Source organism: Ovis canadensis, chromosome 17, assembly GCF_042477335.2.
Source record: "Ovis canadensis isolate MfBH-ARS-UI-01 breed Bighorn chromosome 17, ARS-UI_OviCan_v2, whole genome shotgun sequence".
Lineage (NCBI taxonomy): Eukaryota > Metazoa > Chordata > Mammalia > Artiodactyla > Bovidae > Ovis > Ovis canadensis.
This window is the reverse complement of record NC_091261.1, coordinates 16725983-16740005: the sequence shown is the minus strand read 5'-3', so window position 1 is coordinate 16740005 and position 14023 is coordinate 16725983. Positions and strand designations below refer to the sequence as shown.

General features: G+C 41.0%; 1 protein-coding gene across 3 annotated transcripts in view; it reads left to right on the top strand.

Moving 5' to 3' along the window:
• FHIP1A (FHF complex subunit HOOK interacting protein 1A) overlaps window positions 1-14023 on the top strand; it is a 296802-nt gene that overhangs the window by 82599 nt on the left and 200180 nt on the right. The window lies entirely within an intron of this gene.

The following is a 14023-nucleotide window of genomic DNA, read 5'->3' as shown; positions in this document are numbered from 1 at the left end:
AAGCCTACTTGAATTTACACATCCAAGTGCTGACGGAAGAAAAACACACAACTTGAGAGTTTTGAATTAAGTTTTATTTTGAGACCTTACTGAAGACTATAGCCCGGGAGACAGTCTCTCAGATATCTCTGAGGAGCTGCTCCAGCGAGGTAAGGGAGGAGCCAGGATGTGTAGGCATGTTGAGCTTTAAAAAAAACAAACAAAACAAAAACATGTAGTCAAAAGATAACTGCTAATCACAGAAATAAACATTGCAAGTTTATGATTTTAGTGCCTTTTTACTTACGGGAAGATGCAAGAATCTGGGCTCAATGAAATTGTTCATTAGATATGCATCTTAATTATCTAGGGCCAGTATCCAGAGCACAGGGTGCTTCCTGTTTTTCTCTATCCGGAATTGCCCTTGGGGCATACCATCAGTGGGAATGAGGGTGCTGCAGTGGCTGATGGCTTGGTGCTTGTTTACTGGAATGACAGGCAACATCCTTTGTCCACAGAGGTGAACATTATCTTTCTCAAAACAGTCTTTCTCAGAGACTTCACTCTCTCCTCTACTCAAAACATTAAAAAAAATTAGTTATTTGACTAACGCTGGATCTTAGTTCCCGCATGTGAACTCTTGGTTACTCTTGTGGGATGGAACCCAGCTCCCTGCATTAGGAGGGTGGCATCTTAGCCACCAAGGAAGTCCCAAAGATTTTTTTCCTCTGGAAACTGCATCTAAATCCTCTGGTGGCATTCTTTTAAGCATCCTATTTTCTGTGGTAGCAAATGTAAACCCCTCAGAGGGTGTTTTGGGAAGTAGTCTAAATTTCTTCAGAGCTATGGGATCTGGGAAGTTCTAATTTTTATCAAAAACCAGAAGGAGAAATAAGGTAATGAAACCAGTTTCTCTCTGTATAATTTGTATGTGTGTTTGAAGTCTTACACACTATATTGAAAGTTACTTCTAAAAAGTGGTGACTCTGAGTTTCAAATAGTAGTATAATTGTATTGTTATTAGACTTGTAGCTTACAGAGAAGCATATGCTGTTTATTTGTATGTAAATATTGCTATTCTTTCTTATAAAATTGATCAATTTGTCAATTATCAGGTTCAATAAGATAAGATTTAATTTCCTTATAAGATATATTTCTAAGGCTCTGTAATTTGCATCTTATTAGAGGTGTGTTTTGCATTGTTTCCTAAAGTGTTGTTATAGTACTTGTTAAAAATGCACAATGAAAATTCAGATTACTAAGACAAGGTGCCAAATCTAGTGTGTCATAATCTGAATCAGAGTGCTAGGGGGAAGGATTTGGAAATTTTACAAGTGACTACCACCCAAGATGGACACTGCCAATGCAACTGAGAGCATACTTCCACCTAATATTTGTATTTTTGGATTTAAAGGTATTGCGATCACCTTGATTTTTGCTTTGAATAAAACAATGCTGGTATTTTTAGTATACTGTTTTGACATAGGATTATGTTCTCAAGTGGGCTTCCCTGGTGGTTTAATTGGTAAAGAATCAGCCTGCAGTGCAGGAGACTCGGGTTCCATTCCTGGGTTGGGAAGATCCCCTGGAGGAGGGAACAGCTACCCACTCCAGAATTCTTGCCTGGAGAATTCCATGGACTGTATAGTCCATGGGGTCACAAAGAGCCGGACACGACTGAGCAACTTTCACTTATGTTCTCAAGTTGCATGTTGTTAGATCAAATTACTGTTATTTGAACTTTATGTCTCAATTTAAAATGAGAATACTTTTCCTTGGATGCAGATGGATAAATTTGTTTTTGACAGCTAGATGGCAAATACCAAGTTTTATGAAATATCTTCTTCATTTGCTAGTAAGTTGCACCTCACGTATCTTATTCAGCTCGTGGTAAAGAGTAACGGGATAGATCTTAGAGGCTCCTGGAGTCTGTGCTTTGCTACTGCAGCATCCAGTCCAGCATTATTCAGTAAACATCGTGATGAAAGCTTTGCTGTGCAATTTATGGTTCAGACAGACCAAATCTTTTCCTTATAGTACTCAGAGATTTCATGAAGTTCTTTGAATCCCTCAAATGAAAGAAAGTATCAATATTAAATACTAGACTTTGATAGGATATTTTCATTGCCATGTACATTCTTTGGTAATCCTTCCTATAAAGTTATTAATTTTACAGAAAGTAAGCTTTGTGTATAAAATGTGTTATTTTTTAAACATTTTCAATCTAAAAAATTTGTTTATAAACATTATAAATAAATCATTTATTTATAGTATTTATTTATAAATAGACATATTTTATATTTTTATACATTTATTCATTTTAATTCATTTAATTTACAATATTGTAGTGGTTTGCCATACATTGCCATGAATCAGCCATGGGTGTACATGTGTTCCCCATCCTGAACGCCCCTCCCACCTCCCTCCCCATCCCATCCCTCAGGGTCATCCCAGTGCACCAGCCCTGGGCACCCTGTCTCATGCATCAAACCTGGACTGCCGATCCATTTCACATATGATAATATACATGTTTCAGTGCCATTCTCCCAAATCATCCCAACCTCACCCTAATAAATTATTAATTTGTAGTTCAGCCACTCAGTTGTGTCCGACTCTTTGTGACCCCATGAACCACAGCACACCAGGCCTCCCTGTCCATCACCATCCCCCAGAGTCCACCCAAACCCATGTCCATTGAGTCAGTGATGCCATCCAACCATCTCATCTTCTGTCTTCCCCTTCTCCTCCTGCCCTCAAGCTTTCCCAGCATCAGGGTCTTTTCCAGTGAGTCAGCTCTTCACATCAGGTGGCCAAAGTATTGGAGTTTCAGCTTCAGCATCAGTCCCTCCAATGAACACCCAGGACTGATCTCCTTTAGGGTGGATTGGTTGGATCTCCTTGCAGTCCAAGGGACTCTCAAGAGTCTTCTCCAACACCACAGTTCAAAAGCATCAGTTCTTTTTATTTATCAATTATTTGTAGTATTTATTTATAAATAGACATATTTCTTAAATTTATTGATATTATAAATAAATATTGAAATATTTTTAGATATTTTATAATCAGATTATACCTTTACTTTAAAAGACACCTACAGTATTATATCATTCTATGTATGTTAATATAAGAGAAATATACTTTATGTAAGATAAAAATGACTACAGATTTATAAGTTAAGGCCATTATGAGAAAATATTTCATAGTGTATACTTAAAAATTGTGTTAAAATGCACAACACAAAATTTACCATTTTAACGATTTTTAAGCATATAGTTCCAGTATTATAAGTATATTCACATTGTGCAACCAGTTTCCGTAATGAAACTCTACAGCCATTAAACAACTGTTCATTCTCCCTGCCCCCTGCACCTGGCAACCACCATTTTTTTTTTTTCTTTTGGTCTCTGTAAATTTAACTGTTCTATGTGCCTCATGGAAGTGGATTCATATGGGTATTTGTTTTCTTGTGACAGGCTCATTTTTCTTAGAGTAATGTTCTCACAGTTCATCCATTTGTTAGAATTTCCTTCCTTTTTAAGGGTGAATAATATTTCTTATACACACACACGCACACACACCCCTTACATTTTGTTTATCCATTCATTCATTCATTAATGGACATCTGGGTTGCTTCCATCTTTTGAATGTTATGAATAAGCTGCTTGTATATGGGTGTGTAAATAATCTGTTGCATTCCTGCTTTCAGCTGTTTGGGATCTTAAAGTGGAATAGCGGGGTCACATATTAATTCTATTTTTAATTTTTTGAAGGACCACCTTACTGTTTTCCACAGCAGCCAAACCATTTTATATTTGTACCGGAAGTACACAAGCATTCCAGTTTCTCATATCCTCCTCAACACTGGGTTTTAGTATTTTTTTGTTTTTGTTTTTGATGATGATAGCCATCCTGATGGGTATGAAGTGATGTCTCATGGTTTTGATTTGCATTTCAATAATGATTAGTGATGTTAAACATCTTTTCATATGCTTGTTAGCCATTCATATATGGATAAATGTTTAGTCAAGTCTTTTGCCCATGTTTTAATAAGGTTGTCTTTTTGTTATTGAGTTATAGGAGTGTTTATATGTTCTGAATATTAACTCTTTATCAGATATATGGTTTACAATTAAGATTTGGGGCTTCCCTAGTAGCTTAACTGGTAAAACACCCATCTGCAACACAGGAGACCCCAGTTTGATTCCTGAGTCAGAATCCACTGGAAAAGGGATAGGCTACCCACTCCAGTATTCTTGGGCTTCCCTAGTGGCTCAGCTGGTAAAGAATCCAGCTGCAATGTGGGAGACCTGTGTTTGATTCCTGGGTTGGGAAGATCCCCTGGAGAAGGGAAAGGCTATCCACTCCAGTATTCTGGCCTGAGGAGTTCCATGGACTGTATAGTCCATGGGGTCACAAAGAATTGAACATGACTGAATAACTTTCACTTTCATTTTCTTTAGACTAAGATTTAATAATTGACAGTAAGCATAGAGCCTGTGTTTAAGTTTTAAGTTAGTTATTTGGTGGGCGGTTACATTATATTTGGGATTTGATTATGGTAAACTCTGAATTTTGGTCTTCAGGTCGGTGGGTTAGTGTGTGTGTGTCTTGTCACAGGGCTTGACAAAGGAGAGATCCTCCAATGTCTTAAGAAGCTTTAGTTTCAGGACCATAAGCAGAATCAACATTTTTATGGTGAAGGATAGCTAGTAATGAATCCTAGGAAAAAACTTAACGACAGTTCAAACCATTAACCTGTCTGGGTAGCCTGATTTTGCCTCTAAGCTCTAAAAAGTGGTATGTTTGTTGACAGGATACTTAGACTGACTTTGAAAAGTTCGAAACCCAGACCGTGTGCCTTTAGAAGTGAGGTTATTTTGGGGAAGACAGGAGGGTGTTTGGAGTTGGGTGGGAAGAGTCCAAAAGCAAATATATATAACAAAGAGGAAAACCTGGGCAAAGATGCTCCGAAGGAAGAGGGAGCAGCCTAGCTGGATGTAGGAGTCCCATCGATATTGAAAGGATCTAACCCTTGGATGTATTACTTTCTTCGAAGGAAATGACAGCAGGTACTAGAGCTAGCCCAGGAACAACCACAAGTGGGAAATGGGCTTGAAAAGGGGTGGAAACAATGTGATATAAAATGTGCGTGACAGCCCCAAGGGGATGTTGCCAGTGGGATTCATCGTTATGGATTTTGGAGGTGTGCTCAGAACCGTGAGACAAATAGCAGGTGGACAGAGGCAATTACGGATCTTCTGACTTGGTGAGAGAAAGATATATTTGAGTGTAGTGTTTTGGGGCTAGGAGCTGTCTGCATGAGCGGAGAGGAGTGGTCAGAGCAGCGTTAGAATGCTGCTCTCCCTAATGGAATACCGGGAGGTCTGAGTCATGGCGGTGGTGAGGGGAGGATGTGTCTCTGTGGCTGCCCTGGCTTTGTGTGGAACCAGTGGGAAACCGTGTTTGAAAGTTGTTTTGAATAAAAATTTAGCCTCAAGACAGTTTGGGGATCAGCTTTCCTGAGTAAATAACACAAAAAGATACTTAAAAGTGACTTCTTACAGTCAAATAATCAAAACAGCTGCCTAATGCTGTCATTCTGACTGTACCTTTTCAGAGTTTTGTAGATTTTAAAGTTATGAGCTGTCTCTACCCTGTTTTGTGAATTTAGTCTGTATTTATTCAGTCATTTTGGTCTCTTCTCCCTGACCCTTGTAGTTTCATTCTAGCTTAGTTTAGTCTGGGTCTTCTCCAGCTTTCTGTGTTTTTTCCAATTGACCAGAAGGGCTTAGAATACATGTGTGAAGTTTATGTTTCATCATATTTTCTGTTTCATTTTCAGCATCATTTCTGAAATGTGCTACCTTTTCTTTAAGGGTACAGGTCGCATTGAGGTGATGTACATAGAGTGTTAGTCGCTCAGTCGTGTCTGACTCTTTGTGACCCCATGAACTGTAGCCCCCCAGGCGCCTCTGTCCATGGGATTCTCCAGGCAAGAATACTGGAGTGGGTTGCCATTCCCTTTTCTGGGATCCCTTTTGATCTCGACCCAGGGATCAAACCCGAGTTTCCCTCATTGGAGGCAGATTCTCTACCGTCTGAGCCACCAGGAAAGCCCTTAGGAAACTCTCTAATGACTAGTCCACACCAGAGATTCTCAAAGTGTGGTCCCTAGGTGAGCAGCAGCAGCCTCACCTCACACTTGTTAGAAGTGTAAATTCTTGGGCTGAATCAGAAACTCCTACAGTAGTCTCAGTTTGTATTTAACAAGCTCTCTGGGTGATTCTGATATCAGTTAGAGTGTGAGGACTGCTCCACATGTCTCGTTAGCTGTGTGCAGTTGTCCAGGCTTTTCATTTTCTCTATCCCTTAAGATCAGGGGTTCCCAGATATTGGTGTGCGCATGAACGGTCTGGTAAGTGTCTTTAACACATTCCAGAGAGCAGTACACTTTCCCTAACTATCTGCCCAGAGATTCGGATGCCGTGGTCTTAGATTCAGATGCAGTTATCTGCTTTACAGCAGGCTTGCCAGAATACATCTCATATCTGGAATCTGGACCAATGGCTATCTCTCTCTCCTCCAAGCCCCAAAGTGATGTGATTTAAAGTGGCTTTTCAGGTTCAGTAACTGAACCTGAACCTGGCTTAGGGGCCAGTTGAATTTTATTTTCAAAATGCAGTTTGGATTATTTTTCAGTAAAGCCATTGTGTTCTGCTTTCTTTCCTTAAAAAATGTGATTCTTTCTTGGCCACTCAGGTTACTGTGTGAGATTTTTCTCAGGCTTAGCCTCATTGATAAAGCAGTTCGCTTGGACTGTTAATATGAGATTTTTCTCAGGCTTAGACTCATTGATAAAGCAGTTCGCTTGGACCGTTTGCTCACTAAAGGAGCCCTCTGCCTCTTACCAGCTTGGAGATTTCACTCTGGGGTTCGTATGATAATTTATGAACTGTGTTAATAAACTGTAAATGCTGGTTCTTGGGGAATGCTGTTCTTCATTCGGGTCTTTTTGTCCTTACTCTCGACTTCCAGTCTCTAAGCTGGTGCCCTGGGCATGATGCTATGTCTGCCTCATCTCACTGTCATTCATGCTTTTGTTTCTTTAGTTGTTACGGCGCAGCTTTATTAGAATTGTTTTCTGTGAGTCTTCCTCTTGTCTCATTGGCTGCTCCTTCTGCCCTTTCCCCTCTGTCTGCCCCTTGAGTGTCCGTGTTCCCTGGGAGCTGCCCGAGTTCTTTTCTCCGCATCTTGCTACATCTTACTCCGTCCCCTCAGGGCTTGCTTCTTCCTGTCTGCCGGGCCCTGGCTTAGATATCGCTCTCACACCACCCTTGATCAAGGAGCCTCAGACTCTCACCGCTTTCTGAGCTGCAGCCCGTATCCTCAACTGCCTCCTGTGTGTCCCACAGGCAGATCAGGTGAATGTATCTGAACTTGAACTTATCATTCTTCTTCCCCGGAACTTGTGCTTCCTCTCATGTCCCCTATCTTGGTGAATGGCGTCAATATCACTTTGCACGGAGAAGGCAGTGGCACCCCACTCCAGTACTCTTGCCTGGAAAATTGCATGAACAGAGGAGCCTGGTAGGCTGCAGTCCATGGGGTTGCTAAAAGTCGGACACGACTTCACTTTCACTGTTCACTTTCATGCATTGGAGAAGGAAATGGCAACCCACTCCAGTGTTCTTGCCTGGAGAATCCCAGGGACGGCAGAGCCTGGTGGGCTGCCATCTATGGGGTCTCACAGAGTCAGACACGACTGAAGCGACTTAGCAGCAGCAGCAGCATTTATTCAGCATCTTCTATATGCCATGTCCTGTTCTGAGAACTTCCATGTAACTCCTCGCAAATCCTTTGAGATTATATTATTATTCCCATTATACAGATGCAGAAACTGAAACACATGGGGTTTAAGTGAAGGTCCCAAAACCACTCACGGATGGAGATGGAATCCTGGAGCATGGGGTCTTAGTCATGCTTCCTCTCCCAAGCTAGACGCCTCAGGTCTCCCTTCCCCTCGTCTTCTTGCTCCTGCGCATCTCCCCAGTCCTCTCCAATTCACCTGCTAATCTCTCTGCAAAGCACACTTCCTCGTCTCTGCGTTCCATTGTGAGCAGTCTCGTCATGACCTCCTTCATCTCTTGTCCCCCTGTTATAGCAGTGTTTTCTTCCCATCCATTTCTTTATGATTATTGCCAAAGTGTTATTCTTGCCAGCAGTAAGTCTCACCGTGATGCTTTCCTGCATCTGTCAGCCTAACCCTTCTCAGTCCGTCCTTCAGTGTTGGGCAAAGCCTCTGTTATCCTCTTCATTGTTGAGCAGGCCCCACCAATTTGGAGGAGCAGGACGATTCTGCCATTTAAAGAATCAAAGTCGAGAGCTGGAAGAGCCTTTGCCTCTTTTGGCCCTTAATTTTGATTTATTTTAATAAAGGAATAATTATAAAGCAACTCCAGAGTCTAGGCTGGCCAGAGAGGGCCGGCCTCTGTGGTTTCGGCAGTGCCCGAGAAGAGTGGTCTAGCACTCCATGTGTGTGTTCCAGCTGGGGCAGACTGCTTGCGCTTCCCATAACGGGTCACGTTCTCCCGGCTTCCTCTGGGTCTTTGCCCACGCTGCTTCCTCTTCCGCAGTACTCTTCCTTCCTTGGGTAACGCTGGCTAATACGTCCATCTCCATTTTCAGGTCTCAACTTAGATTTCATTTCACCTGGCAAGCTTTCTCTGATCCCATTTGCCTTCCAACCAACAGGTGGGGTTAAATACTTCCATATGATGTCATAGCCTGCCACCCTTGCCCTGCCATGGTGTCAGTCGCTCAGTCGTGTCTGACTCTTTGCTACCACCAGGCTCCTCTGTCCCTGGGATTTGCCAGGCAAGAATACTGGAGTGGGGAGCCATTCCCTTATGACTCATCAAACTTTGTTTTAATTGTTGGTTTGGTTGCTTCATTGTAACTATAAGCCACATCTTATGTATTTCTGTGCTTCTACCTCTAAGCATAGCTGTTCAATAGAGATTGATTGCGTGGAATAATAAATGAGTATTTAAATGAGCTAATTGATTTTAGCCAGTTCCACCTGCTTCTTACCTTTGTAAAATAACTCTGGCAGGTTATAATAACTTTTGTATAATAACTTCAGCAGATCAGTTAGGGTTCAGTTTACCCAGAGGTAACTATAGGAATCAATGGTTTAAACAAATTTTGGGATTTTTTTCCTTCACATGAAATAAGTCTGGGACTAAGCTATCCAGGCTTAGTAGACTGGTTCCTTGATTATCAGGGACCCCAGATTCCTTCTGTCTTTATGCTCTACTCTCCTAAGTGGGATCCTTGCCCTCATGTTCTCATCTCAAATATGTGCCAGAAGTCTGGCATCTGCAGGCCCTCATTCCAGGGAAGAGGGGAAGGTCAAAAAAGCAAAAAGGAGCTTGCTAGCAGTCTGACTTCAGCCTTTGTACCTTTTAGGGACTTTCCTGAAAGGCCTTCCGAGGATATTACTTTCTACCCCTTGATTAGACAGTATCACAGCATCACCTCTGCTGCAGGAGAGACTGGGAGATACTGTTTTTCTGCTTTTGGTCTTTGCTTCTTCCTACACAATTGGGGTTCTGTTAATAAAGAAGGAGAGGATAGATACTGAGTGGTAACCAGAAGCTTCTACATAGCTTAGGATGATATCCTCTTCAGTGGTTATAGACAGATTAGTAAAAATTGACAGAACAGTATGTCAGCATTTTTAAAAAGTATGTGTCTAATGTAGCTTTGAAAAGAACCTTACCTCTTTGTGATCCTAGCAATTTTATATAAAATCAGCAACTTTTTTGGGTATTTTAAGGAGATTTAATTTCAGGCATCTAAAAAAATCTAAATAATTACTTTCATGAATCATTTTCTTCTAGATATTTGCACGTGTTGATTTAAGAGTGTACCTTCTTAGTATATGGGTGTTAATTGTAACTACTCCTTCATCTTTTACTGTTGTCTTGAAATTTTTCAAGATTTAAAAAGCGGGGAAATGTTAAAAATAATAACAAAACAAATAATTGTCTTAAAAAGTAAAAATAAATGCATTGAAAAGAGTATTCTAGACTTCCCTGGTGGTCCAGCGGTTGGGAATCTGCCTGCCCACGCAGGGAACGCAGGTTTGGTCCCTGATCCGGGAAGACTCCACGTGCTGCAGGGCGGCTGAGCCCATGTGATGCGACCACTGACGCTCGTGCACTCTAGGGCCTGTGAGTGGGCTTTTTTTGGGGTGGGGGAGGTTTAAAAAGACTTGTTTAATTAAATACCAGGATAAGCCAGGCAGGGCAGTGGGGGAGTCACCCAGAAGCACAGGTGCCCTTGGGGCCCTCCCCTGCACCCTCCTCGAGAGGCCACAGCTCAATGGCTGGAGCCAGGACCCCAGACACTGGGGCTCTGCAGCAAGACAAGCCACTGTGCCCCGCAACTGGAGAAAGCTGTGAGCAGCAACGAAGACCCAGCACAGCCATAAATAAATAGATAAAAGCTAAAAAAGAAAAAAGGATACCTTCTAAAGTCTCATTAAGATGTGCCCCAGAGAACCCTCTTACACTGTTGGTGGGAATGCAAACTAGTACAACCACTATGGAGAATAGTGTGAAGATTCCTTAAAAAACTTGAAATAGAACTGCCATACGACCCAGCAATCCCACTGCTGGGCATACCCACCAAGGAAACCAGAATTGAAAGAGACACATGTACCCCAATGTTCATTGCAGCACTGTTTATAATAGCCAGGACATGGAAGCAACCTAGATGCCCATCAGCAGACGAATGGATAAGAAAGCTGTGGTACATATACGCAATGGAGTATTACTCAGCTATTAAAAAGAATGCATTTGAATTAGTTCTAATGAGGTGGATGAAACTGGAGCCTATTATACAGAGTGAAGTAAGTCTGAGAGAAAAACACCAATATAGTATATTAGCACATCTATATGGAATTTAGAAAGATGGTAATGAAGACCCTATATGCGAGACAGCAAAAGAGACAGAGATGTAAAGAACAGACTTTTGGACTCAGTGGGAGAGGGAGAGGGTGGGATGATTTGAGAGAATAGCATTGAAACATGTATATTACTGTTTGTGAAATAGATTACCGGTCCAGGTTCGATGCATGAGACAGGACACTCAGGGCTGGTGCACTGGGGTGACCCTGAGGGATGGGATGGGGAGGGAGGTGGGAGGGGCGTTCAGGACAGGGGACACATGTACACCCATGACTGATTCACATCAATGTATGGCAAAACCACTACAGTATTGTAAAGTAATTAGCCTCCAATTAAATTAAATAAATAAATTTTTTAAAAAGCAAAAAAATAAAAATAATGTTAAATTAAAAAAAAAAAAAAGATGTACCCAAGAATCTACTGGTGGGAATGTAGATTGCTGGAACAGTTTACAGTAGATATTAAGAAACCTAAGTCTAAATTTTATAAATTAGATTTTTTTGAGAATTTAATGATTTGGGAAAATGCTCAGGATGTAAAATTAAATGAAAGGAGCATGAATCAAGATTTAATTTTGTCATTAAATTCTTAAAAAAAAAATCCAGCTTTAGTAGTGGTCTTTTGTTCTATTATATGGGCTTCCCTTATATATGTGTGTAATCCTTCTTTTGGGCTTCCCTGCTGGCTCAGTCAGTAAAGAATCCACCTGCAGTGCAGGAGACCTGGGTCCGATCCCTGGGTTGGGAAGATCCCCTGGAGGAGGGCATGGCAACCCACTCTAGTATTCTTGCCTGGAGAATCCCCAAGGACAGAGGAGCCTGGTGGGCTGCAGTCCCTGTGGTCTCAAAGACTTGGACACGACTGAGCAACTAAGCACAGCACAGTCCTTTTATTACTGAACACTTTGCTTGTTCCAATTTTCACTATTAGAAGTAATCTTCAATGAAAGACAGTATTTATTTAATTTTCTTTAGATTTCTGGGTTTTTATGATAGATTTATAAAAGAATGAGCAGACTAGATTAAAGATATAGATCTCTTTTTTGTTGGAATCTATTGCCAAATCTTTTGCGAAATATGTGTATACATTCCCATATATTGTACTTCTGACTTTGTAAAGTTTATGAAATTACTGGAAAGTATAGAAAAAAGACTACCAAAAGATATATTAAAGCTTTAAAAATAGTTTTTCATATGGTGGTGTTCTGAGTGGTAATTATTTTCTTTATATTTTCTCTCTCTCTATTTTCTGCAATGATTATATATTGTTTTATAATTTAAAAATAAATTAAGTTGAAGATAAAGAATAGGTCTTCTGGGAAATCCCTTGTGGTCCAGTGGTCGGAACTCCTGAATTTCACTGCCAAGGGCTCAGGTTAGATCTCTGGTCAGGGAACTGAAATCCCTGGAAGCCTCATTTGGGGGCCAAAAAAAACAAAGAATATGCTGAGCTGCTGCTTTGCTATCTAGAGTGTCAGCGTCAAAGGAGATTTTTTTTTCCCACTATGCCATGCAGCTTATGGGATCTTAGTTACCCAACCAGTGATTGAACCCTGGCCCTGGAAATGAAAATGCCGAGTCCTAACCTCTGGACCTCTAGGGAATTCCCCAAAGAGAAATTTTAATGTTGCTTTTTTATCGAAGAAGAATAAGCACACAACAGATGGAACCTTGAAGGTTAGACATGTTTTATTGAATTTGTTTAGAGGTATTTTCTCCATTTTTCCTAGTAATTTGAGTGAGTGAGTGAAAATCGCTCAGTTGTGTCCGACTCTGCAACCCCATGGACTGTAGCCCACCAGGCTCTCCTCTGTCCATGGGTTTCTCCAGGCAAGAATACTAGAGTGGTTGCCATTCCCTTCTCCAGGGGATCTTCCCAACCCAGGGATCGAACCCAGCTCTCCGGTTTTATCTTCTGTTAGTCTTTCTCCCTTTTGGTCTTTACCCGACTGGGGTCTTTGGGAACTGTGCCTGTGTAGCAGCATCTGCCATAGCTCTTCACTTTAGCTTAGGCTGGATTTGAAGAGCCAAAGCAGGAGAACACTGAAGGAGACCTGAGACTCTCACAGAGAAATAAATTATAGCTGATGTTTCCTTTAGCTTTGCTTCCCTGTTCTATATTATTTATTTATTTTAAAAAATATAATCTCTCCTTTTATCAACCTTTATCATTTCATACTGCAAGAAAGTGAAATCAGTAAAGGCAAATAACCCTTATGAATCTGCTGAGTGTTAGACCCTGGTTAATGGAATCTAGTTAACTGAAATAAAAATTGTGGGTCTTCCCCCCCCCCCCACCCCGCAGTGTTATTTATTGTAACTGTTAAAAACAAGAGGACCACATAGCTTCAATTCTCACATTCAGTAGCTGGATTGTAGTATTAGATGGTCCTAGGGTCATTTTTAGCTTGTCATCGTTTCCAGGGTAATCCTCTTAAAATATGAGTACATATTTGTTTCTAGAGGCAAAAGTTGAAATGATTGTGGAATGCATGGATGGGTTCATGAAACTGACCCTTGATCAGTATAAGGTGTCCTAGTAACCTATTTCATATTCATAGACTCTGTAGCCTGGGATAGATTAATTTTAGAGATGTATTGCAGAATGTTAGATAAAGCGAGAGATTGTGGAAAACATGTTCTGTAAACCAAAGTAGTGTCGGTTAGGAAACAGCAACAAAAGCAGACTCCTGAGTCAGCGATATACAGTTGGGGATTTGGAGACCTGGGGATGGGAATGAAGGGTTTGGGCTGCATTTAGAAGCAAAAGGGCAGATTAGTGGGAGCATTTTGAGCTGTTTTCCCCAGGCTCTTGTGAATTAGTGTACTTTTCAAACAAATGTGGTCTGCCGCAAGATTCTGCCTGATTCTGTTCTTCCTCATTTGACGAAATAATATTGTTAGACAGTTACCCATGACCCAGATCATAGTTTTAAGTAAATCTATATTTTGTTAAATATCTATCTCTGTACTATCTACATTTGTCTCCTTGAAAAGTGACAGTCTGATACTCAGTCTGAAGTAGAGTTTGGCAAACAGTGATCAAATCTGGCCTGTTGTGTGGGTGTTTTT